This window comes from Furipterus horrens, unplaced genomic scaffold (genome assembly GCF_987537825.1).
Source record: "Furipterus horrens unplaced genomic scaffold, mFurHor1.1.pri manual_scaffold_7, whole genome shotgun sequence".
Lineage (NCBI taxonomy): Eukaryota > Metazoa > Chordata > Mammalia > Chiroptera > Furipteridae > Furipterus > Furipterus horrens.
The window spans coordinates 94,929,627-94,956,069 of NW_028327177.1; the positions used below are offsets into that span (position 1 = coordinate 94,929,627).

Below are 26,443 nucleotides of genomic sequence, written 5' to 3' on the forward strand. Positions count from 1 at the left end.
AACACTTCCTATAAGGAAAGATTTGGCCACTAAGAAAATAGTTTTTCCCGTTTATACTAATAACTGGAGAACCTGGGTTTCAGGTGTTTTTTAAAATTCCTTTTCCTGTTGGGGTTGAGGGGGTTATCCATAGGTCAGACGATCATTTCCCTCTTTAAAGTTGTCTTATAGTAATGCTGACATTTTTGGTGAAGTGTCAGAAAATTTTACGCCCAAGCAGAACTGGTAGAAAGCCAGAAATCAGTTGATTTTGCTTTGGGTGCAAATATTTTATTGGGGATGGAAAAATGTTGTTTTCCCTGATTTACAGCTCCTGCAAACATAAAGTGTGTTCTATATTTAGAAGTGGTTTTTAACCTTTGATGTGTAGCCAGAGGTTGGTTCTTGCACCTTTCCGACCTAGCCTCAGTGGGACTTGCCATGGCTAATGTTTTGCTGAGGCAGCTCCAATTTGTAGAACTGGGGCTTTATGCTCTGTATTATTTTTACTTTTTACTTTTTAGTGTTGCTCCGTACCTTCTAGGATGGTGGGGAAGATGGAAGGAACACACTTTGTATTGTAGTTGAAATATTTTATGGTGCAGTATGTGTCTGAGGTTCCTTAGAGATGAATAAAACCACTCTCAAAGTGCAAATCTGTTAAAACAATGACAACAGTAAGAACCATAACAGAACAATCAAGAAATAGTTGTAGGTTGGCCTAATAAGGCTTGGCTCCAGAATAAAAGATACCACGTTGGTAGAATTAATCATTCATTTGTAGTTTTTCAAAACCTTTCCCCCCTATCCCTACTGTATGCCTGGATTTTTGGTTGGTACTACCATATGGATGAATATCAGCAAATAGTAAATCTCTCAAGATACGTTAGCCTTTTCTGTAAATGTTGAGAAGGGGAAGGAATGTGAAAAAATAGTTTCTCAGTATTATTATAAATCACTTTCTAGAAAAATAATATCTTATTTCCTTTATATGGCTTTTCTTATGAAATGTGAATTCTATCACTTCATTATCCACAATACCAGATCAAGTTGTAGGGAAACCTATCCAACTAGTGACTGGGACTTTCTTCCGTGTTGGGTCAAGATGGGTGGAATTTTCACACTGTGTAATGTCGCATTTTTGAGAGCCTACATTTTGGGGACCAATTTAAAAATGAGTGGGTACTATGTGTGTATGTGTCTCTAAAGAAAATACTGTGTTGTTAGTATGACATATCTAGCAATGACTTAGGAGATTTTCTTTGTAAGGAATTCTGATTATTTTAATATACTCTAAATTCAATGAATACTATATAGGTAGAAAAATAGAGTAGATTAGGAAGACAGAACATTACTGGTTTTGCTTTGGGTGCAACTATTTTATTGGGGATACAACAAAAGTTGTTTTTCCTAAGTGGTATCTTCTGCAAATATAAAAGTGGGTTGTGCAGAAGTATTTTTGTTGAGAAACTTTAATTCTAGAACTGTAGAGTAGGATGAAGAATGAATACAAATTTGCCCTTGAAGAACCTCTTGTTCCTTTTTGAGTCCATGAGCAGTGAGATTCATGTTTTAACTCAGCTTGCCTATTGGCCTTCTCTTGCAGTTTGTTTTCTAATTGGTAACATGGCTAATATAAGCATTGTTCATACAAAGCTGAGTGCACAATAACTTACACTTTACCATAATTTTTTTCAATGAAAGCTGAAAAGTATGTGATTCTTAGTATATTGAATAAATATACTATTTCTCGTGAGACCCCACACATAGTTGTGAAGACACAACGGTGAACATAAGCAACACTTAAGGTATTTTAATGTAGGGCAAGGGCAGAACTTCATACAGGGAATTGCTCTGCAAAATTTTTCTTTAGTTCCTGGCAAAATATCTTTAGAAAGTTTTGAGAACATAATCATCACCTTTCTCAGATGGGAACAGGAAGTAACAGAATAGTGTCTCACTGGCCTTTGGTGTTGATCAACCGGAATATTCCCATGGCTGGACAGATCTTGATGTGATGTGTTAGTTGAAGTGTAAGAAACTGGTTTTAAATTTAACTTCAGAGCCCTCTGTTATTTAATCATATGTCAGTTTGATGGTTCCAAGGACAGCATGATGTGTTGCTCACAGATAATTACCGTGGAGAGAATGAGTTGGTTATAATAATGAATAGCCAGGAATCTTCTGATAACCTGCGATGAGTGGGCCTTGGTGAGAAACACTCACTGGGCAATTGGCACATAGGTGTCCTATCACTTTGGTGAGTGTGGGTGCTCTTCTGCCACCTAACATGCAAAGCAGGGGCTTTTTAGGGATTCCTGAGCAGATAAAGAAGCACTGCTCTTGGATTTTGCATGTGTCATCTATCCTACACCTGCTATTACTTTATGTTAGTATTTCACTTGTAATTCAGGTTATGCAAACAGCTATTTATTGTCAGAACATTACATATAGAAAATTAAATAAACTTCATCCTAAGAAACAGTATCATCATAGCTGCGGCATGGTGGACATACGCCCATGCGTCTTAAGCCTATCCCTGTGTTTGTAAAATGGAGACAATTGTGTTATATAGCTCATTCCTCATGAGCTTGTGACCAGGGTACACATAGAGTGTGGAGCACAGTCTGACACATAGTAAGTAGATGTTCATTAAATGGTGATGGTAGTGGTGGTGGTTATGGTCGTGGTAAGCATTTTCATGCCAAGAGTAACAGGTGAGCATAGGGAGTTCATGCAAAAGAGAAGCAGGAGATAATCTGGTCAAGGCAGCCTCCTTTGCCTTCTTAGTTGTAGAAAACTCAGTTGCTAGAATAAAGACTTCAGATTTTTCCCCCTTAAACCATGGAGAAATTTTGTGGGAAAGATCGAAAACAATGCCATACTTCTGAATGCTTTTTTTCCCTGAGGAATATAAACAAATGAACCTAGAAAATTGATCATATGCATATTGAAAAGTAGTTTTCATGTAACATGCATGTATTTCAATAATATAATTAATTTAATAAATGGTTGCCTTATATAAAGATGTATTTTAGATTTTTGGGGAACTAAACAGCCAGGATTCAGCCACAGCTCTTTTGTGTCCATGAATAAAAGGACATGAAATTGAGTTTAGAGGATAGGCCAGTACCCAAGTGTGTTCCTTCATCCATTTATTTTCTTTATTCATTAGTGTATTTACTTTCACCACATAGTAATTGTATGCCTGCTCTGTAGTAGGCACTGTGATGTAAATACAGCTTCCAGAGTGATGGAAGCAAAACAATAGGCTATATAGTATGATATTTATGAAAGTGAATAATGTAATACACACTGTACTGCACCTTGATTTTACTTTAAAATAAAATATCTTTGAGGTATTTCCATATCCATATGTGAAAGCTTTCCATTTTTTTTTTTTTTTACATCTGCATACTGTTCCATTTTACAAGTATTCCCCGGAAGGACTTTTAGTTTGCTTTAAGTCTCTTCCTTTCATATAAATGACTATATTTAATAACTTTGAATATGAATATGATTATATCTGCAGGATACATTTCTAGATATGGAATTGCTAGGGCAATACATTTCTAATTTTACTAGATTTTACTAGTTGCCTTCTACAGAGGCTAAACCATTTACAGTCTTATCAGCAGTATGTAAAAGTCTTTTTTCTCTTTAACTCTGTCAGTGCAGTATGATTTTCAGTCTTTTTGATCTTTGTCAAAATGAAAGATGAGCAATGGCATTTAAGTGTAGTTTCCACTTGGTTTTATCTTATTACAAGTGAAGATGGGCATCTTTAAGTATGTGTATAATTTATCATATTATTGTTGGTATTTTCCTTATTTGTTTGTAGAGGCTCTTTCTATATTAGGAAAGTTATGTATAGTCTTTGACTTTAGTTTGAAATACTCCTCCTGCAAGTATAAATATATATATATTTAAATTTTGCTGAGGATGGGTTTTGTTACACAGAAATTTTTAAATATTATTTTTTTGTAGTCAATCATATTCTGTCTTTTATGTCTTCTCAATTTTGTGTCATAGTTAGAAACCTTTTTTCCACTACAAGAGTATAAGAACAATTGTCCTGGGATTTCTTTTTTGTTTTGGTATTTTTATGGCTTTATTTTCTACATGTAGTCTTTGAACCATCTGGAACTTATCTGTAAGGTATGAAGTATGGATATAACTTTATTTTTTTCTAGGTCAAGTGAAGTTTAAATGTCACTTCCTTCATTTGCCTTTCACTGGAGCTAGCCCAGCCCAGATTAGATTTGTCTGTTGTAAATTCATGTAATTTCCCACTAGAACATGAAGCACCATCTTAATTCTTGTTCAACATCTGTCTTTCAGTCTAGAGTGGGACTTCCATCTGGAAAGGACTTGTCCTATGCACCCAGTGCTTGTAAAATAATAGACACTTAATATTTATAGAATGAATTAATGATGTGAATTCTAAAAAACTGAAGTTATGAGGCAGTAGAAGTTATGAGTAACTTGAAGGTATGGAAGAGGCATGCAGAGTGAGCGTGAGCCACTGAGGCTTACATAGAGGGGAACCAAGTCAACAGGGCAGATACCATGGGAGATTAATCAGCTCTTGCTAGACAGGACAATAGAACAATCTTGTGTAGAGTCACCTTGTTTCCCTGGATAGCTTTCCCATCCTGAGACCCAGCAGGAATGTTATTTTTGTTTCTTCTTGGGAAACCTAATTTCTCAGCTTTTCCTGGGTTCAGTGAGACCTACCAGCACAATTGAGATTCCTGCCTAATTGTTACTGAATGGAGGAAGAGGTGTGAAAAATGTGACAGGAGTTACGAACAGAGAGGTTTTGTTCAGGCTGTGATTTAGACCTTTTGGGATGTGCCTATCTAGGAGGTAGATTGGAATGAAAACTTGGAACTGGACAAATATGCATTACTCATGGCATAGCGTGACAAACTCTATTTGAATATATCATGGCCAGTCGGAGGAGGGAGGGGTTGGGGAAATTTTTGTGCATGTGATGGTTTTTCCACTGGACCAGAAAAATGAAAAAGATTTTTATCAGGTGTAGAACTAGGTGGGGAGCATGAGCAAAGACAACAGGGGTGGGAAGGTACAAGGCATGCTCAGAAGAGAGTGTGGGATTCTGTAGCTTAAGCTCTGGAGTTGAGGGAAGAGTGAGCAATAGGGGTTTGCCAGGGCAGGGAAGGCCTTGAGTGCTTAGCTAAATATTTGGAACTTTTTGAGCCTGGGTTGAGCACAGTCAGGAGTATCCTCTATAAAGATGAACCATATAATATCATTATGCTGGAGGAGTTGGCAGTAGCACAAGCTGGAAGGAACAATGATGCTGAAATAAGATGGTGGCATTACAGGTGAAGGGAAGGGAACAGCTTTAAGAGATGCAAGGATAATTAATTAACAAGCAAACAGACAAAACAAAAGTCAGCAGCCTGTATAGTTTCCAGAAGAAACTAATGGGCCATGTTTTAGCAAGAGCCAGAAAGACAAAAACAAACAAACATACACACACACACACACACACACACACACACACACACACACGCAAACAAAACTCAGCTACTATAATAGCAAGAAGAAAATAGAGGTGTGGTGGCAGATATTTTGCTCAAGTACTCTATAGTTGTTACTATAGCAGCAGAAATAAGACAAGACTTAGTTGAGTACTGATTTGGTGCTAGGCATAGTACTATATATACATTCTTCAAGGTATACCTCAGGTTTTCTTTAGAGTAATTCAAAGCAGTTGCTATAATTACTCCCGTTTGTGGGATGAGGACAGCAAGGCTCAGAGAAGTTGAGTAACTTGCCCACTGTCACACAACTATTAATTAGTGGAGCCAGGATTCAAACTGTGCTGTTCTGACTCCAGAGCCTAGAATCAACCACTACACCCTATTCCACAGTGAGAATTTTTGTGTTAGGATAAATTGATTTGGCCTGAGAACTCCTGGCACCATAGAGACCACTCTTTAATATGCTTTGTTTGGGGTGGGAATCTACAATATTTCTATAATATAAAGGATTCCAAGTGTTGATGAAAACCTCTTATAATGGAAGTTGAGAAGCTGTTTGTGTTGGCAGTGCCAGCAGCCTCTTTTGAGCTGCTGGTCTGAGTCTTCACCTTGTCTTGAGTAGGAATGTGGGATTTCCCTTTTCTAAGAGAAGCATGAGTGGGCCTGGTGAGTGGGCCTCTGTGGAGGCTGCAGCGGCTTTGTAGACTGGAGACAGTCATCAGCTCTGGATGGGCTTCAAGAACCATGGACGGCAGGGTTGGGGGAACCTCAGGCCATCCATCCTCCTGCCTGCCTGACACAGTTCCCAATGGGGAATTCTGGGGAAGTAGCCAAGAGAAAAGATGTATTTCCAGGAGGGTTTTCTCCTTCTTCCAGGAATCATTCTTGGGACTGCTCTTCATGGCCCCACACAGTGGGATCAGAGAATTCCAGCAGCATAAAAGTTGAAAAGAAAGAAGGTCTTTGTTGTGATATATGATGATTTTCCTTTTGAAAAAAGATCAGCCCAAAACAAAATATCTCTCTGACAGAGAGATGGTCCTCTTTGTAGCATAATATCTGCATCTGCCTTGATCTTGTCTGAGACAAATGGGAGGGTTGGCAGAACATAACAAAGGTGGACAATTCAAACCCATGTGCTCGTGCCCTGTCCAGGCAGTAATCATACTGTGGAATCATTTCCTTCTCATCATTATGTGAGGTCACAGGGCAGGTATCATGCCATCAAAATGCAGGGTCTTCCTCCCACAGAACTTTTTTTTTTTTTTTTTAACTTTTAAACTCTAAACTTTTAAGCTTTAATGAGTTTGTCTGTATGTCTGATGGAAGGGATCTGTGTTGGCTTCTCAGTTCTCACAGCTGCTGAGGAGAGTGGAACTTCTTTTCTCTGTGTTGTTTGCCAGTTTGTTTGGTTTACCTTTTCATGTCCCATAGATATTTTACTTCTCTCCAGTCCTCTAAAATTAAAATGTTTTGGGTTGAGTGAGTAACATAGCTTTCTTCAACTTTTCCACATTTTAACTGTTATTTGTAGTTTAAAAAAAAATCATACCATCCACTAAGATGTGTAAAGTGTAAAAGCACATAAGACCTTTCAAAAGACCCTATATTTTAAACATACTTTTGGGGAAAGGTGATTCTAAGTGACTTTCTTTGAAAATTTTGCTGCTATTCATTAAGCACTTTACATGGGCCAGGTTCTGTGTAAAACATTGATGTGCAATGTTTTTTTCTAACCATCACAACAACCATGTATGGAGGATAGTATTAATTTGCCATGGGCAGATGAGTAACCTGTGGCTTAGTGAAGTTATTGGTAACCTTCTCAAGGTCACTGTGGATTTGAACCCAGGTTATCTCAAGAGCAAGGGACATGTGGATGTAAGCACACATGGATACTTTCTTGCATGCCACAATAAAAACAATTAATTTTTTTCTTCCAGAAAGCAAGGGGAACAGGATTGTGTTTTGGAAAGATGTCTACCTTGTATTTCCAATACAATCAAGACTGGATTCATCACCTTTTCCTATACCCATCCTCCCCCTACTGTATGTACTTGGCATTTTGTCTAGGAACTGGTACATATCCATTTGGGTTTCTAAGATAGAAATCTCCAATGGCCCTTGGCTCATCGCTCACTGTGTCTAATCTACCATATTTTATTTTTATTATTTCCTTTCCCCATTCTAGTTGCTGTTGTCCCATTGGTCATTTGGTCCATTGGAGTAGCCTTCAGAGAGTCACAGTCTTCTTCATCCTCTAGTCCAGATAAAAAAGTGAAGCAACACCCTGTGCCCAAGAACCCTTGTTGCCTCCTTCTCTTACATTGGGCCAAATAGCAAACTCTGTGCCTGGGTTATAAAGATCTTCACTCTGGTCCCTGGTGGCTTTCCAATCTTATCTTAAAGCCCAATATATACAAAAAGCTCCTTCGCCTCTTCATTTTCCTCCCCATGTTTGCATCACTGAATTTTTTCTCATTGTTTTGCTAGACATTTCCATCTCTCTGCCTTTTAGCAAACTCTTCCCATTAATCAAATGCCCCTTTCCTCCTATTTTTGTGCAAAACTCCTACTCATCCTTGAAGTTTCAATTCACACGTCACTCTGTTACCTCTCAAAGGACAGTAGTTCCATCTCGTGTTCTGACAGTACTTAGTTTATGTTGTAATGAACATGTTGTGATTTTTTCAGTTACATATTTCTCTCTTCCACTAAACTTTTAACTATCTAATGATAAAGTAATTTTCTTACCATCTTCGTGTCTTCAGTTCCTGGCATATGGTTAATGCTTCATATGTGTTTGTAGGATGAATAGATGGATGAAAGGATGGAAGGACAGATAGACTGGGAGCAAAGAAACCAGATAGAAGCTATTTCAGTGTCTGGGCAAAGAAAATAGAGGCCTGAGCCAAGATGGAAGCAGTAAGAATAGAAAGGAGGTAACTGTATTGGTAGGTATTTTAAATTAAATTTAAGTGACAGATTATGGTGATCCATTGCATGTACAGAAGCGTTAGGAAGAAGGAGGGCTTACTCCTTGACTCCCAATCTTGGATGAGTTTGGTAAAGAAGAGACTGCAATGAAGTAGGGTGATCTTTGGCTCTGGAAGGGGACAGTTGAGAATTTAGCTTTAAACGTATTGAACTATATATGGCATATTCAGGCAGAACTGTTCAATAGACATTTGAAAATTTAGAAACTTACAGAGCCTTGCTCCTCCAGAGAGTGGGATTTCAGGTTGCTGCTTGGCATTCGCACTTTAAGTGTCACATCTCTCGCTAGCCCCTTTATCCACACCCAGTCTGTATGTTTCTGATGTGGAAAGATGTCCAAGACATATTATAAAATGTATAGCATTTTCCATTGTGTTTTTTAATTTAATATTTTTCCATTACCATTTAGTCCCCTTATATCCCCCTCCCCCAAGCAATCACCACACTGTTGTCCATGGCCATGAGTCCTTTTTCCTTTCACTCAATCTCTCCACCCCCTAACCACTAGCTCCCACCAGCTGTCATCTGCTCTCCACCTATGAGTCTCTCCCCATTTTCCTTGTTAGTTCAGTTCATTAGATTCCACATATGAGTGAAATCATACGGTATTTGTCTTTCTCTGACTGGCTTATTCCACTTAGCATAATGTTCTCCAGGTCCATCCATACTGTCACAAAGGGTAAAATTTTCTTCTTTTTTATGGCTGAGTAGTATTCTATTGCGTAAATGTTCCATAGTTGTTTTATCCACTCATCTATTGATGGGCACTTGGACTGCTTCCATATCTTGGTGATTGTAAATAATGCTGCAATGAACATAGGAGTGCTTATGTTCTTTTAAATTAGTATTTTGGGCTCCTTCAGATGTATTCCCAGAAGTGGGATTGCTGGTAACCCTATGTTTAACTTCTTGAGGAACCGCCAAACTTTTTTTCCACTGTGAGTATGCTATTTTACATTCCCACCAGCACCATATAATTGTTCCAATTTCTTTACATTCTCACCAACACTTGTTATTGTTTTCCCTTTTGATCATAGTCATCCTAGTAGCATGAAGTGGTATCATTGGAGTTTTGATTTGTATTTCCTTGTTGACTAGTGATGTTGAACATCTTTTCGTGTGATTATTGGCCACCTATATATCTTCTTTAGAGAAATTTCTATTTAGATCCTTTGCCACTTTTTGTTATTTGTTTTTTTTTGTTGTTGAGTTGTAAGAGTTATATTTATATATTCTGGATACTAGACACTTATTAGATATATGAGCTCTTATATTCTCTTTTGTGTTAGTAATTTTACACTGTATTTGCTGTGTTCTGTTAAAAAAAATGCTATCCAATATGCAATAGTTGACTTTTTAAAAGTGAGTTAAAAGGGTGATAGCTTTAACAAATTATGCTCACAGGGAAAGTAAGTGCATTTGTACTATTATATTTATAATTAAATATGTTGCTTATAAATAAATGACCAGTTGACAGTTTTACATTGGCACTGCTTTTTTGAGGGTTCCCTGAAGTAGGATTAGGAACAGTTTCCCAAATATTAATAACTTTTTCAAAATGTGTTCTTGACCCCAAACATACTCCTATGAACACATATGTGGTCACTTATATTAAACAGATGCTCACCCTTTTTTCATGATGTGTTAGCTACCTTTGCAAAGGACTTTACCTTGCATATTTGCTTAGCTTTTTTCTATTGATATGACTGAACTTCCAAATTTGAGCAACTTCCAACCAAATAATTTGCCCATTTAAATGTTCAGAGTATGGCCTCATTTTATAGTGTCATAAAATGAAATTTAAAAAGCCTCTCTAGAGAGCTGTGATTACCATTTTTTCTTTAGTTGTTAGCCAAGCTAATAAATATTCTTAGCGGTTCTGTCATCATATGTCATATAAAACTAGATCTCATGATCAAATCAAAGAGAGGATCCCAGGCACCACAGCCTTCTGTGCAGCTTGAGAGGAAGAAGTGATTCACCTGGTAACCACACCCTTGAGTTCAGCCAGATTTAACATACCTGCAAGAATGGTAGCTGAAGGGGCCAGTGCAAAGGTCTGGCTTGCTGAGGACAGGCTGCTGGGGCTCAGGGAAGTGCAATGGCAGCTACCCTGTGGTGCTGAATGCTCCCGGTTCTCATGAGGAGACATGTACCTGTGACCAGAGATAGCACACGGACCTTTCCCAATGTACATATATTTCTAATTCCTGACCAGTGGCTTTCCAATCATCCGGCTTTCCTGGCTCCTCAGCACACCTCCTTGCATTCTCCAGCACATGGTCTCTCTTTCCAAAGGTCTCCATTAAAGCCTGGGACCTTCTCAAATTCTTGACAGCCAGTAATTCATAAAGGAAAAATGAATTAACTCCATTTTAGTATAGCTGTAGGGCAAGAGGATTGTTTGGAAGTGATTGCTGCAGGCTGTTAAGACAGCTACTTAGCTTTCAGGGCTGGCAGGGGAAGGATGAAAAGTAATGAGTTAAACTGCTAAGAATTTGGCCATTTTAATCATTCGAGTCTGGGTACACTTTGTCTCCATTTATACTGAGTGGGGAAACAGTTATCTTGATAAGCAGGGATTTATCTCACCCCACCTCTCAGTGGCTGCCTGGATTCAGAGTAGAATAGACTCCTTTATGTAGCAAGGGGAATGGGCATACTTTGTATGAGTAAGAAAAAGAAAAAAGCCATTGGTATTTTTTCAAAGTCTTATCAGCAAAGAGCATTACCGAGAAATCCAATAGGGTAGTGATGACATTCAATTTTATTTGTACCAGGAATGCACAGATGGCTGGAGTTAGCAGCTATTCATTTTTAGCACATATCTCTCATTAATGTTAGTGGGAATTACACAGACCTATCAAAGGGGAAAATAGAGGAGAGTCTGTAGTATCAAGTAAACGTGCATCATTTTTGTGCAAAGGTCACATACTTTGAATAATTTCTTTCTGTAATTGTAACTTCCTGTAGTTAGTTTATTCTTCTTGCTGGATTTGTATGTTGTCATGGTATTTTTAATGGCCTGAAGAAAAGTATTTCAGCAAGCTGCCCTGGCCTGAGACTTATAATTAGTCATTGCAGCTTGTGGGATCGTTTGTGAATAGCTCAATCGAGATGTATTTTTACATAAAAGTTCCCCTTGATTAATTGCCCAGGAAATGTTTCCAGTTCATAGAAATTTGTAAATCTGTATCATAAAATATTCCATTCCCAACAAGTCAGTCAGTGAGAAATTTCTGATTTTTTTTTTTCTTAACCATCATGTGTTCACGTGTTGCTAGGATTTTTCCTTTAATCAATTTTCACCAAACAACAATTTAGAAATTAAATAAATGCCAACAGCTAGGGAAGCTACAGTTCCTCATTATTCCACATCTACATTTATTATGTAAACAAATAGCCTACTTTACTAGAAGAGCCAAATTAAATGTATTTTTTTAAAAGAAAAAGATCAAATGGAAAGAAAATCAATTAATTAAAAATACAGGCAACATAGATCTTGAGTTCACTATGGCACAAAAATTTAGTGTTAAATTGACAGAATATATTTTAATAGTTTGTTGCTTTTTTACCATGGGCTGGACTTCGGATGTGTTAAATTTATAGGGTTTTAAGTTTTTTCAGTTGGAAAAGGGGAAAATCTTTCTTGCTTCTGATCTCTTCTTTGGATGAAGAAGAACCCCAATTTTACAAGGTGTAGCAAGAAAGAATTTAGGATTTATACCAGCAAATGGGTTTAATAATAATAAGAATCAATGAATAGAGTGAAAAATATAAGGTTGAGACACTGTTAGCAGAACAGAAGACCCACTTTTTTGCAATAAATTCTGTTTTATCCTGCTTTATCTTGAATGTTAAATATTTTCCATATTCATTTAATTAATATTGATGGTGTTTTTTCTCATGGAAGTAAAAACATTAATATGACTTATTACCTACTGGTATAGAAAAATCAGTTTATAAAATGGGACTTTAAGTTATTTCTCATATCTAAAATACACCACAGCTACGTTTAATAGAGTTATTTATCATTATTTTGTAGGAATTTTGTAAAACTTCAGCTGTTCTACAAACATCAGCTATTATTGGGCAAATGGTTTCCCTGAATGCTATATGAGGAATTTTAGAGCAGGCTTCTTCTTGTCTGTCTATCTGTCTTCACAGAGTCTCAGATGGTTTTTAGTCTCTCATGGTGTTTGTTTTATACAATGGATGGAGCCTTTGCCTAAAGGAGAGATACACAAGCATTGCTCAGCTGTATCATTGTGCAGCAGAAGAAAGGAGGGAAGGATGGGGGGAGGGAGTGAAGGAGGGATGAGGTAGGGAGAGAGAGAGAGAAATATATATACAGGTCTGTCCAGTAGGTATCCAGCCATGTAATATGAAAATTAGAGACATTTATTGAAGACGATACATGATATAAAGAACAATGTACACAGGACAATGACACCTCAGTCTCCTTCAAAGTAGGCACCTTGGGACCTCACACAGATCTCCCAGTTGCCATCAGCTACCCTGTCATATTTTCCTGAATTTCACTGATGGTCTGAAATCTCTTCCCTTTCAAAGGTGATTTTAGTTTGGGGAAAAGCTGGAAGTCACATGGTGCCCAACCTGGGGTGTAGGGGATGTGAGTCATCTGGGTGATTTGATGTTTCGCCAAAAAACTCTGCACAAGACATGATACATAAGTAGGTGCATTGTTGTGATGAAGCTGCCAATCACCACTTGCCCATAGCTGCAGCCTTCTGAATCATCCAATAGTTTCCACAAAGGAATGTTCAAGCTTAACACATAATGTGATGCAGGTTTGTTGCTCTACTCAGTCATTTTGAATGCAATGGCCGCACAGTACACATGCTCACTCAATGGCGTCTTTTGCCCCCAATGACTGGTACGGTAAAGTTGTCATTGTTCACGTATGTGCATTCCAGTCTACTCTCCTTGGCTGCCGGGTAACATCAGTGTTGCACAATCCATTCCTGTTATATTAACAATGGCTGAACTTTCCTAGACAGACCTCATATGTGTGTATTTACATCTGTGTTTATATTTGTGTGAAATAACATAAGTAGTATGTGTGTGTGAATTAAATATGTCTGTGTGCATGTGTATCTCTTGATAGAAGAATGTTTTGCTGAGTTTTCTGTGGTGAGAATGAGGGAAGGTAGGTGCTTGGAACTGCTGATGGTGGTGATGTAGCCTTGGGGAAACAATCTCAGCCAGGCAAAGGTCAGGGTTTTAGGGGAAGGATTATTCTTGTTAGCTCTAATAGGAAATTAGCAAGTGAGGTATTGTAAATCCAAGAATAACAACGAGAAATTAGAAAAATGACCTGAGTTTGAAGTCTAACAGAGGGGATGGAACCCAGCTCTTCTTCCTCCTAACTGGGAGAGCTCTCTAAGCAAGTCACTTACTTGCTCATCCTCATTTTTTTCTGGTCTATAATAGGGATAATAATACCTATATCTAAAGTCGTCCTAAGGATTTAACACATACATCGCCTGTCCAGAGGTTCTTTAGTGATGTAATGGTTGAGCTGAGATTTGAACCCATGCAATCAGGCTCCAAGGCACAGCTTTTAAGCTCACTATGTCCCCTGTCACTTCTGACCGGTCTCTAGTCTGAAGTCACTAGAGCTGATCCAGCCCACTCCCCCTCATTCAGCCTGGTTGGCCCATTGGTGTTATTTTTGAAAAGCAAAGAAAAGGCATTGTTCTGCTTCTAAGCAGAATCCCCAGGTTGGTCAGGGGTAGAATTTCTTAAGGGGAGAAGGAAGGTCAACAGTCTCTACCTGCTTGGGAATAATAAAGAAGCTGAGAGGGTGACTTACTGTATACGAACATAATGAAAAGGTGATTAAGCAACTTGAATTGTCTATACCTTGGATCCAGCTCAGTGACCACCAGGCGTAGCTGCTTGTACCTTACACTTCACCTGGCAATTCCTAGCCATACTGAAGGTCTTAGATAACCACCCAAGTGAGTGTGTGCAATCACTGACCAGCTCTGAGTAGTAACCTCCTCAGCCATATGTGGAAGGTGGGAACTCAGCTCTTGTTCCTTCTTGTTCTTAAATGCCGTCTCTCATTTCTAGCCTGGCTTTAGTGGTACTCGGGATTCTTTGTTGTCATTAGTTACATGTGTTTAAAAATCAGGGTGCCTTTAGGTGGTACAGATGAATATTTATGTATTTTATTTTCTATGTATTTTTGTACTAGAATATCTATAACTTGCAGTGCAAACATATGATTTTACCAGTTCTTTGACTTAGAGTCTTACACTAAAAGGTATGTGAGGTAAAAAATACTTAAAGAAAATTACTAAGTAGCACAGGTAGTTATGGTATAGCAAAAATCACTGAGATGACACACTAAAGACTAAAGTTTGGGAAGCCTTGATTAACACTTTTAGTCCTCAGACTTTATGTCTCAGAGCAATAATCCAGTCAGATGATCCCGGGGAGTGGGGAAGCACTGGGTCAAATAAATCCATGTTCCTTTTTGGAGATTCACAGTGTGCTTTACAATGATAAAGGCTCTGAAAACTCCCAAAGTGTAAGAAGCCTGTTCACATTTTCCTCCCCTGTGCTCTCAAAACTTATTGGACCTTAACCCTTCTTTTACTTTTGTTTTGTTTTGGAGCTTGTGCTTCCAGAACACTGTTTGTAAACCACCGAGTTAAGAAAAACATCACCCAGTGAAACTGAAACAGGTGGTATTCCAGTGAGGATTTGGGGAGTCGTTTGTTGTGTTGAAGCAACCATGTGGGGAAGTGGTTTGTTCTGTCTTCTCCTGTAATTGGGGGAAGTGGTTTGCATACTTTTCACTGATAATTCTGCAATTTTGTTTTCCTTCATTGATTTTCATTTTATCCACCACCCACTACTGATTCTGTTTTCCTCATTGACATTAGACTGAGAGTTAGAAGAGGTTTGAGTTATGAGAAGAAGAGTGGAATGAGCAGACATTTACTTTTGCACTGTGTTGTCATTGGGGAAGTGTAAGGATGCATAAATTTTTATAACCCCTCATTGGCCATAAGTTAGGCCTTCCAGATGCCTTAGGTTGCATTAGTGAAAACGGTTTGGAAGAAGTTTGGAAGATGAGAAAGTGAAGTCTGTTAGGTAGATACTGAGGTAAATAGTCCCTAAGAAATGTTTGAAATTGACAGTGAAATGATTGTGAATTATTTTGAAAAATTAATACAAACAAAATAACATACAAGTTTTTCAATTTCTTAAAATAATTAACATATAGTTTGGATATTGGTTAAAGTTCATATCTGTGCTATTCAATATGGTAGCCCTTGCCACATGTAACTATTTAAATTTAAATTAAATAAGATGAAGTAATATTGAAAAATATGTTCCACAGTTGCCACTAGCTGCACATCAAATGTTCAATAGCCACATGCAGCAAGTAGCTACTGTACTGGACAGAACAGAAGTAGAGCATGTCCATAATTGCAGAAATTCCTATTGGATAGTGCATATGATAGAATTCTAACGTGGCCCCTGGTTTTCACATCCTTGTATAATCCCCTCCACTTGATGTGGGCAGGATCTGTATCTAACTAACAGAATATGGCAAAGGTGATGGGATGTCACTCCCATGATGCCTTTGCATTATAACAGTCCCTGTCTTAACACTGAAGAGAGAGAGATTCTCCTGCTGGCCTTGGAGAGTCAAAAAGCCCTGTTGAGAACTACCCATGGAGAGGGCCACAGAGCATGGAGCTATGAACAGCCTCCTGAGGGACCTGCGGGCAGCTTCCAGCCCCAGCCAAGAGCCAGTGATTAACTGGGAACCTCATTCATACAGCTGCAAGGAAAGGGATTCTCCTAGCAACCCGAATGAGCTTGGAAGTACATTCTTCCCCAGTTAGGCCTGCAGATAAGAAATGCAGTCCCCAAACAGTTTGATTTCAGCCTGGTAAGACTGGTAGCAGAGCGACCAGCCAGGCTGTGCCTGGACTTCTGACTCACAAAAAGCATGAGAGAATAAGTGAGTGTTGTGTTAGGCTGCTAAATTGCTGGTGATTTGTTAGGCAGTAATGGAAAACTGATTCAGTATTGGTCTATCTTTGGGATGGTCTGATAAGCCATACCTCAAATGGACCAGATCCTAAATGAATGTGACTGAGGCTAGTGCTTTGCCTTTCTCTTAGAGAAGAAAGATCATAACTCTCAAAAAGCAATGTCCAGGCCTGGCTAGAGTGCTCCATTCATTTTTGTGGCAAAGATCTCATAATTAATATTTTAATATTTTTATATAGCATAATAGATAACACCATAAGCATTGGCATCATATAAATGATGGTTTAAATTCTGGATCCACTGCGTATTAACTCTAGGATGTTGGGCAAATTACTTAACCTCTCTAAGCCTCAGTTTCTTTATCTGTAAAATGGGGATAAAAATACTCTTCATGTAAGGATGTTGTTTTGTTTGACTGAAATTATATTTTTACAGTGCTTAGCACAGTAGCTGACACAATATGACATCCAAAAACAGAGGGTGTTTTTATTATTTAGCAATATTTCAACATTAATTTCTTGTAGAAAATAATATAAACTCTGATACATTTTCATGTGCTTTAATTTGGAAAATCAGCCTAGAAGATTTTTATCTTCCTATGCCTCTCTTTATTTTATGTCTGGACTGCTGCAGCATAATTCCAGATTGGATGCAATAAAAATAGGTCTTGCATATATGGAGTGCCCCTGTATTCAAAGGTTGCTTTGCTTATATTGTCTGGGCAAATTGCCCCCAACCTCTGGCCAGACTGTGGAATGTTGGTTTCCTCCAACATTAGCCCCCCAGGGGTCAATTTTCACAGTTTCCATATGTTTTTATATTACCCCAAATTGTAAATACAACTGACACCCCACCAAATTGGCCCTAATGTGCCTGCGTCTGACAGTGGAGTCGTAGGTTTTTAGAATAATACAGTACTGCACGGAATTGTGGCAATTATACAAATGTTTTCAAAGTGTTCAGATTCCTTGTTTTTTTTTTTAATTTGAAAAGAAGTAAATGATGTGCAAGGAGAAGATGTGAGGAGGAAACAGGGCAAGGAGTATGAATCTCGTGTCTTGATTCTGTCTTGGGTTTGCCCCTGTGGTCCAGGAGTGCTGTCCTAAGTGCGGTTACCCACTATCTGTTACTGTCTTTGCCTCTTTCTTTATCTCTCCTTGCTCATTTTTGTTGAACTCTACTTTTATCTTCACTTATTGTATCACCTTCAAACTCTCCACCTCTGATTAAACCTATTTGTATGGGAAGAACCAAATTTGTTATGATGCATTAAAGTTTCAGGACTTGGAATACACTAAAGGTGTCAACTTGTGGTGGTCGAATCATCCATAAAACCCAAGAATTTGTTTGAAAAGTGGTCACATTGTGGTTAACAGGCTCATGGCAGTTGCCTCCTATCTGGGTCTTCGTTTCACTAAGTGTTGCTGCTGCCATGAAGTTTGAAGCTATTAAGCTGCCATCATCCATCCCAAAGACCTCCTGGTGGAAAGTCCATATTCACCGACAATTAGCTCACTGGTATCTAGTTCACTATTAGTCAGGCCACCTTGTGAAGTTTGCAGTGGTGTGCCCTGCAGTAGCTGGGCTCCAGAACAGAGACTGTATCCTGAGGGTTTCTGTTGCTACTCTAGAACTTCTGGGCTGCTTGGGAGAAGAGAACATGGGACAGTGTGTGAAGGATCTCTGCAACCTTCTCCGCAGCTGGTTGTCACACACACAGGTTGAGGGATGGGGGTGGCCTCTGCAGCCAGACCAACTGAGAATCCTGCCTCTGCCACTCACTCGCTCTGTGAGTTTGGACAGTTCCCTCATCTGTGAGAGGAATAATCAAAAGAGCTACCTTTTAAGGTGGTTGTGAGGATTAAAGGAGCTAATGAATTAATACCTCTAATATATTAAGTACACCATGTGACCTGAGCATTTGCTGCTATGATTATCATTACTGCATGGCAGTATTACAACTTGTGTAAACCCAGGTTTTGACACTAATGCCTATCTGGTGGTGGAATAGTCAACAATCAATTAAAATACAAATAAGTATACAATTACAGATTGTGGTGTGTGCAATGAAGGACATGCATGGAGTGCAGTCATAGACATTTTTGATGAAGGGAAGAGGGCATTCTTATATTTGGTACTCATAGAAGACCCCTTTGAAGAGGTCCTTTTTAGGCTGAGACCTGAAGGATGGAAGTCAGCCATGGAGGGCTGGTGGCTGGGGAGAGGGAAAGGGAAGGAGTCAAAGCCAGAGAGAACAGCATGGATCTGGTGTGCACTAGGAGCTGAAAACAGAAGACTGGATTCTGGAGTCTGGGGTAAAGGTGAGAATGCTGTGGAGTGAGGCCAGTGGGATCCACAGACATGTGCTTTTATTCTTTGGGAAATGGGAAACCATTGGAGGGTCGTATGCCAACAAATGTGTTATCTGACTTGTTTTGAAACACCCACTCTTGCTGCTGGCTGGAGAATGAATTAGAAGGGGGCAAGAGTGGATGCAGGGAGACCAGTGAGAAGAGAAGAACATTGTTGTCTGGGTAGGAAATGATGCTGACCTAAGCTATTGTGACAGAAGGGGTGATAGAGAGAAGGGGTCTGTCTGGGTTTTGTTTCCCTCAGCAGGGCATGGAGGCCCCATGGGATATGTGGAGCCATGATGTAATGAAGTAGAGTATGCTTTGCTGGGCAGGTGAAGATGACGAGGGAACTCTGTCCTGGGCTCTCCTGGTTTGTAGCCAACTGTGACCGTATGGACAGAGAAGCCTGAACATGTAGTCCAGTCTACAGTGAGAGGGATATAGACCATCACAGCACATTTGTTGTTCATCAGGAAGAAAAATAATTATTCCAGAGTTACCAATCTCAAATCTATATGACCAGCCTCTGTTCTCTGGTTCACCATACCTACATGTGAGGCCAAGCAATAAGAAATTCAGTTGGCAAGTAGCAGATCAGGGCCAGGCCTGTTAGTTAGTCATGGTCCACTTGCCAGGAAGATTTTATTATTAGATGCCCATGGATTGACCACTGAGTTCTGAGGAGAGTGCAGAGCAGGCTTGCCTTTTCCCTTTGCATTTCGTGTGGGTGCATGCCAGTCCTACCAAGTGCATCTGGAGGAGGGCCAGGTAGCGGCAGAAAGGGCTTGGCTCTCTCTGCTCTGTCTCCCTGGGGTCTTCCCTAATAGGCCCCCATCATTTACTCTCATTAGTTTAGGCTTTTCGTCATTGGGTTCCACTCATATTGGGGATAGCACTACATTGATATTTGGGGGGAGCAGGTTCTTCCGGGCCAGAATGAGGAGGGGCATTTGAAGGGAGTAAGCCATTCAGAACCTTCCCCATAGTGAAATATCTACAAGAAAAACAAACCCTGCTCTTGTTCATTGTGAAGACCTTCTAATGTGTAACCTGCTCCCTATGTTTTCCCTTCTTGGGTGGAAAGGTTGATGGCAGGGGGAGAAGAGACTAGATATGCACTCTAGAGGAATATTTGGGGCAGTGGGATCAGGTTGACATATATAAAGCACTCACTGTGTGCCAGTTACAGTTTTAAGAGCCTTAGGTTTATTAAACTATTTTAATCCACCCCCAATCCCCAATGAGATAACTTGCGCAGGGTCACACACTTTGCAAGGGATTTTTCTGTGATGAGAATGAAGCCAATCTATCAATAAAGGTCCTCTTTGGTCTCAAATGATGTAACCATTTTATCAGGCTGAATGGGGACAGCCTGATAGAATCATCTCCCCCAAGGAGACTTTTGTCAGTGGAACCTGAGACTACAAAGTGGAAGGCTGAGTCTCTCTTTGCCCCTGGGAAGCTCCATTTCTTGAGTTTTCATATCTGAATACTCCTTCCCCCTTAATAACTTCTTTCTTTAGCTATGTTACAACTTCTGGGATGTCCTGCTGGCCTGGTAAATGATAAATTATGTCTTTTAAAGGTGTGTTGTCATTATATGCTTTAAATGAGTGAGGGTGGCCCTGTCTCTGGGTTCTTGTGTAGCACCAGATACCATAGAGGAGGTAGGAATAGAGAAGACAGGAATGGAAGGGTATCACTCAAGTGAGTGAAAGGAGCAAGGACCACAGGCACAGAGGGGAGGAGGAATCCACTGAGGAGGAAATCACCACAGAAAGCATGGGCACATGAGTGGGCACCTGCTCTAGGGTTCTGCAAGGACTTAGGCAGTTATCAAAGCTAGTAGGCAAACAGGTGGGCTGCCTGGTGAGGCTGCTGCAAAATGTGACATCCAGGGGACTGGGTTCATTCTGGAGCTAAGCTTTGTCCTGCTTGTTACTCTTCATGGGGAGGAAGGCTGGATTCAGGTAGCCATAGTTGGCCAGATACTTTCTCTTCCAGGAAGGAATATTATGCTCATGACATTTAGCACAATTATATGATAGCTATGCTGAAGTACTGAATGATATTTACAAGCTTTAAAAAATGGGATCATCTCAGTGGTTAAAAGTAAAAGCTTTTATTATTGGAAATTCTCCATGCAATATTCATTGTCAGCTTGCATTGTGTGTGTGTGTGTGTGTGTGTGTGTGTGTGTGTGTGTGTGTGTGTGGCCCATCTTCTTGTGCAGTCGCTCCAGGATCCCAGCTCGCTTACCCATGCTTGTCGTGACCTTCCTGAAATGCTTCCATTAGGACAGCCTTCCAGGAATGCAACTCATCTGATTATTAAGAAAAGTACAAGTGGAAGTGAAATGTATGACAAAAAGGGTTGAATAATGCATTCCTAAGTTCATTGTTTGAGGTACTTAAAATATCTCCTGTACTTGTGTGGGAACAAGACACTAAATACATGTCCACAAGACTTGATTGGTCTCATTGTAATCTAAAGTGAAACACAGAGGGAACGTGCTGGAGTCTGTTCTAAGCCCCTTACCTGTACTAACTCATCAACTCTTCATAATAACCCTATGAGGTTATTATTATTTCCATTTTGTATGTGAAGAAGCTGAGGGACACAGAGGCTAAGAAACCTACCCATGCTCACACAGCTAGAAAGTGATGGTTTCTGATGGGAGCCACGCAGCTCGGCTCCAGAGTTTATACTACCAGCTCCTATGCTGCAACTGCTCCTGGTAGAGTCATGCAACACACCTAGAAACTCTCTTCCATGGGATTGTACCATTTGCACTGCCAGTTAAATCTACATCTAGTTATATATCCAAGAGAAAAGAAAATATATGTTCACACACACAAAAAAACCCCTGCTACAGGAATGTTCATTGCAATCTTATTCTTAACAGTAAAAACATGGAAACAGCCCAAATATCCATTTAAAAAAGAAATAGCAAATCAAAATGTAGTATATTCATATTTTATAATGGAATACTATTCAGCAATATGATGGAATTTATATACAACGATATGAATGAATCTCAAAAACTTTATGCTGAGTCAGAGAATTCAGACAGAAAAGAACATGTTGTATGATTCCATGTGATAAAGTTCAAGAACAGTCAAAAAGAATTCACATAAATGAAAGTTAGGCCCTGCCAGTGTGGCTCAGTTGATTGGAGTGTCATCCCATACATCAAAGTGTTGCAGGTTTGATCCCTCGTCAAGGAGCCTACGAGAGGCAACCAATCAATGTTTCTCTGTTCTATAGATGTCTCTCTCTCTCTCTTTCCCTTCCTCTCTCTCTCTAAAAGTAATTTTAAAAAATGTCTTCAGGTGAGGATTAAAAATAAAGTCAGAATAGTGATCGCTTCAGGGCAGTGGGAGGAGACACGAGGCTGGATGGTAGCAATGCTCTATATTTTGGTTGGTCAAAAATCATTGACTTGTACCTTGATATCTGTACATTTTCTTATATGTACTTATTACACATCACTTGCACACATACACACAAATGCATACAGGAACATGTGAAAATTACCCTTTTTTCCTCAAAGGTTACCATAGTTTACAGACCGGTGTGGGGTTTCTAGGAGTTTCGTTTACATGCATGCTTGTACATATCCACCCAAACAGATTTTTATATTTTATGATAAACAAGCTCAGACTATATTTATTATTCTGCTACCTGCTTTCTTTTTCCACTAACATTATGTTGTGAAGGTTTTTCCATCTCCATGCTTCAGCTTTGCCTTTGTCTTCTTAGCGAGCTTCAGGTTCCATAGTGTGCATGCACTTGACTTTTCAGCCAGTTTCCTTCTGGTGGATGATGAGGCAGTTTTCGAATTTTCACTTTTGCAGCACTGTGATGAAAATTTCTGTACATATGTATTTGTGCAAGCATTTTTGTAGGCTACTTTCCTAGAAGTGGGTTTGCTTGGACAAAATATATATACACTTTGGTGGATACTGCCAACTTGGTTTCCAAAAATGCCTTTTGAATTATACTTCTCCTGACCACATATGAGAGAGCTGGATTACTCATCCTCCCTTACAATGGATATTATCCATCTTTTAAAGTTTTTGAGAGTAGATGGGTAAAAATGGCATCTTGTTTCTGCTAGATTTTAAAGGAAGAGAAGGTTTGGTTTTCTCTTTTATATACAAATATACATAAGCCCTTCGGGAGACTTATGCAGCACCTGGCTATGTGGTCATAGAGGCCTCCAAGCCTGGTGATCTCCCATCAGCAAGTTAGAGAACATATTCTAATTTTACTTTGATGGATTATTTGAGTAAAAATAGCAGGAGTCTGTCCTCTCTGACATTCATCCTTAATATAGTAGCTATTGTTGATCTAGATACTTGCTGGACTTTTTTAGTTAATCCAAATTCCTTAATGATGGCTGAATTTGAAAAGTGGCATGACACTTGCTTAATGAGACTGGTAAATTTAAGTAACACATTAAAAATCACTGTACTCTCAAACTACGCTCCTGTGATTGCTTTTTTAAAAAGTTTGCATCATGGGTCTTTGTGGAGGGTCACACTGAGCTGGGAGCAGCTTCAGGGCTGTCTCTAGGAGTTAGCAAAATGGCAGAACTCATCAAGACCAAAATCAAGAACTTCTAGACCCAGACTGCCCCTTTGACAGCCACTTCCCCAACCAGAACCAGACGAGGAACTGATGGCAGAACTACCCGAACTTTTACTGCTGTGAGAAGACAATGGCCACTAAAGGGGTGGTGTCTCCAAGTGTGAATGCTGCCGGTGTGTGTGCAAGTCCCTTTGCCCCTTATCCTGGGTGTCAGCCTGGGGTGACTGCTGGGCAGAAGGCTTGCTCCATGGGAAGATCTGACCTGGCTGCACCCCACTTGTCCTCTGTCCTCCATCCTTCTCCCAAGGAGGTGAAGGGGAACCTGGGTGCTTCTCACCCTAGGATCCTGAATCATGGCTTAACTAATAATAAATACTTGTTGGAAAAGTGAAATTAAAAAAAAAATTGCATCTTGGATATGTTGTTAATGGTGTTTACCTGGAGAAAAAAAAAAGTCACTCCAAAATAACTTTTTTCTCCCAAACATGGAGAATGTCAGTCTCTGGTGGAGTCTTAGAACAGAAACTGCTTGGTAGGTGGGAGTTTGGGAAACTGGTATCAAAGCCACTTTCTTAGGCAGAACTGTCAGGGGGCTTTGTAGTCTGAACATCTAGGGGCTCCACCTCTCTGAGTTTAGAGAAAATTGAGAGCTGTACTAACTTTAGCATGGTCTATGCAGTGTGGGTTTACTTCCTCAGATGCAAAAGATGTGGAGACCTCTCAAGGTCACTTCCAAGTTTTATTCTTGGAAATGTTGAAGTTACTACTGGCAAAAATATCTGTGGTCATTCCTTCAACAAGTGCCTAGTAAGCTTGTGTTAGGGGCATTTTTTCTTCGAGACCTAACATTTTCAAATCTCTTGTCTTTTCTATTTGCCTCCCACTCTCTCTTCCTACCCCATAGATTGCTGCAAGGATTGCCTGAAGGGCACCAAGAGGGGAATTGTTCAGTGGGTGGGGTGCTCACCTATTCCCAGCCCACTTCACTCCTTACCTCTTTCCTGCCTCTGGCAGAGCAATTCTTTCCCTTTTTGGATTTTAAGTAAGCTTTTATTAGAAGAAACAGTTATACTGCTAGAAATATATTTGAAAACTGTAGCAATCCTACAAAGAAGTATATACACTTTCTGTTTCTTGATATTCACATATACAAAGACAAGATAATCATTTTCATCACCTTACACTGCCTGGATCTTATTGTCCCAAATCCTAAGCTCTGCCACTCAAAACCCTACTTTTCATATTGCTGGTATCCTAAATAAGTCAGTATTTAAGGGAATGTTGGGAGAATATGGAAGGTATGCCTCCATCAGTGTCTGAACTTCAGTTTCCCATTTTTCTTAGCTACTCATTCTCTTAAAAAAATATTAATAGCAGTTTTACTTTAATAGCTAGAAACCTGGGGAAAAAACCCAAACATTAACATATGAATAGATTAACAAACTGGAATAACCATATAGAATAAGTACTGATACTGACAGCTGCATTGTTAATAATAATCAAAACATTATTCTGAGTGAAAAGAGGCAGACACAAAACTGTGCATACTGTGTGATTCTATTAAACTACAGTAACAGGGAGCAGGTCAGTGGTTGCTAAGCCTGGAGGTGGTGGCAGGGGACTGATTGTGGAAGGCACAAGAGAGCTCCTGGGGTGGTGCACACGTTCTGTATCTTGATTGTGGTGGTAATTACGTGGGTGTAATACATCTGTCAAAACTCATTGAACTGTACATCTAAAATTGTATACTTTTCTTGAATTAAATTATATATCATGAGTTGATTGCTGCTCATTCTTAATTCAGGAAAGTTTTAAGGGATGCATGGATTTGGAGTTTGTTTGTTTTTTTGTGGATTGAAAAAAACACTGCAGTATCCCAGAAAGCAAGGTCTGCTCTGGGAACTTTGTGGGGGTTCTTTAACTGTGCAAATGATCTATCCAATTATAATCTGTTTTATTTATCATTAGTACTTGGGGAGGGGATGGGAAACATTTAGCAGTTAGTTCTATTTAAGGATATGCTTCAAAGTAATAAAAATATTTATTTATAAAAATATCCTCTAGTTAAACAATCTCACTAGTAATACTGACCTCTCCGTCACATCTTATTACTGTGCACTGACCTGTCTTCCAAGAAACTAGAGAATATGCTTGCCCTGGGTTATTAAGAACTTCGGAACTACTATACTCTTTGTTCAGTTAGAAAACAAGAGGTCATTTTTACCATCTTTCTAGTAACCAAAAGATACTTTCTGAAAAGTCGATTAGCATGTAGACTAATCATATGTGTACATTTCTGTATCTGGCAAAAGCAGGGAAATATCAGACCAAAATAATCCAGGGATGGTTATTCTCTCTTATCTTATATCCTCTTAGTAAGTGTCACCAGGAATATTTAAATCATTGTGTCAGTTGGTTCTATAAATATTTATAGGGCTAAAGTCTTCAAAATATTTTTATTAGCTGGGTTCCTAATAAAAGATTTTTCAGCTCAATAAACAATTCTCTTAAACTTCCTTTTCTTGGAATGGGAAGGAATAGAAATGTATATAATTTAATAAGCACTAGAAGTAAGAGTTCTTGTTGAGAATGGCTTCCACTTGATCATTAGTTCTTTCATTTTGACATGTTTTCTGTTTATCATCTAGTTCTCATCTCATTCATCCTTCTATAAGAGCAGTGCTCAACATGTTTGTTTTGGGACTCAGGGTTCAGTAACAGTGGCTGACTTAGCAATGCTGGGGACAGTGGGTGAAGGAATTAGAATGGACCCCAAATGATTCTGCTCCATGGCCCTCTGCTTTTGGAATCACTGCTCTTGAGCTCTCTGTACTGCCCTTCTGCCTTCTCACATGTTGGATTAGATTTATAACAGCTGCTGTGGACATGGTTGCCTAAATCTGTGGAATGTTTTGCTAAATGCTGCTGGTGAAATAGTCTACATTAAGCCCGTAACTTCCCCCACCT

At 39.3% G+C, this 26,443-nt stretch overlaps 1 protein-coding gene and 1 pseudogene across 3 annotated transcripts in view; both read left to right on the top strand.

The window, feature by feature from the left end:
• ERC2 (ELKS/RAB6-interacting/CAST family member 2) overlaps positions 1–26,443 on the top strand; it is a 926,792-nt gene that overhangs the window by 463,051 nt on the left and 437,298 nt on the right. The window lies entirely within an intron of this gene.
• On the top strand, positions 23,473–23,737 carry LOC150004828 (cytochrome c oxidase subunit 6B1 pseudogene; annotated as a pseudogene).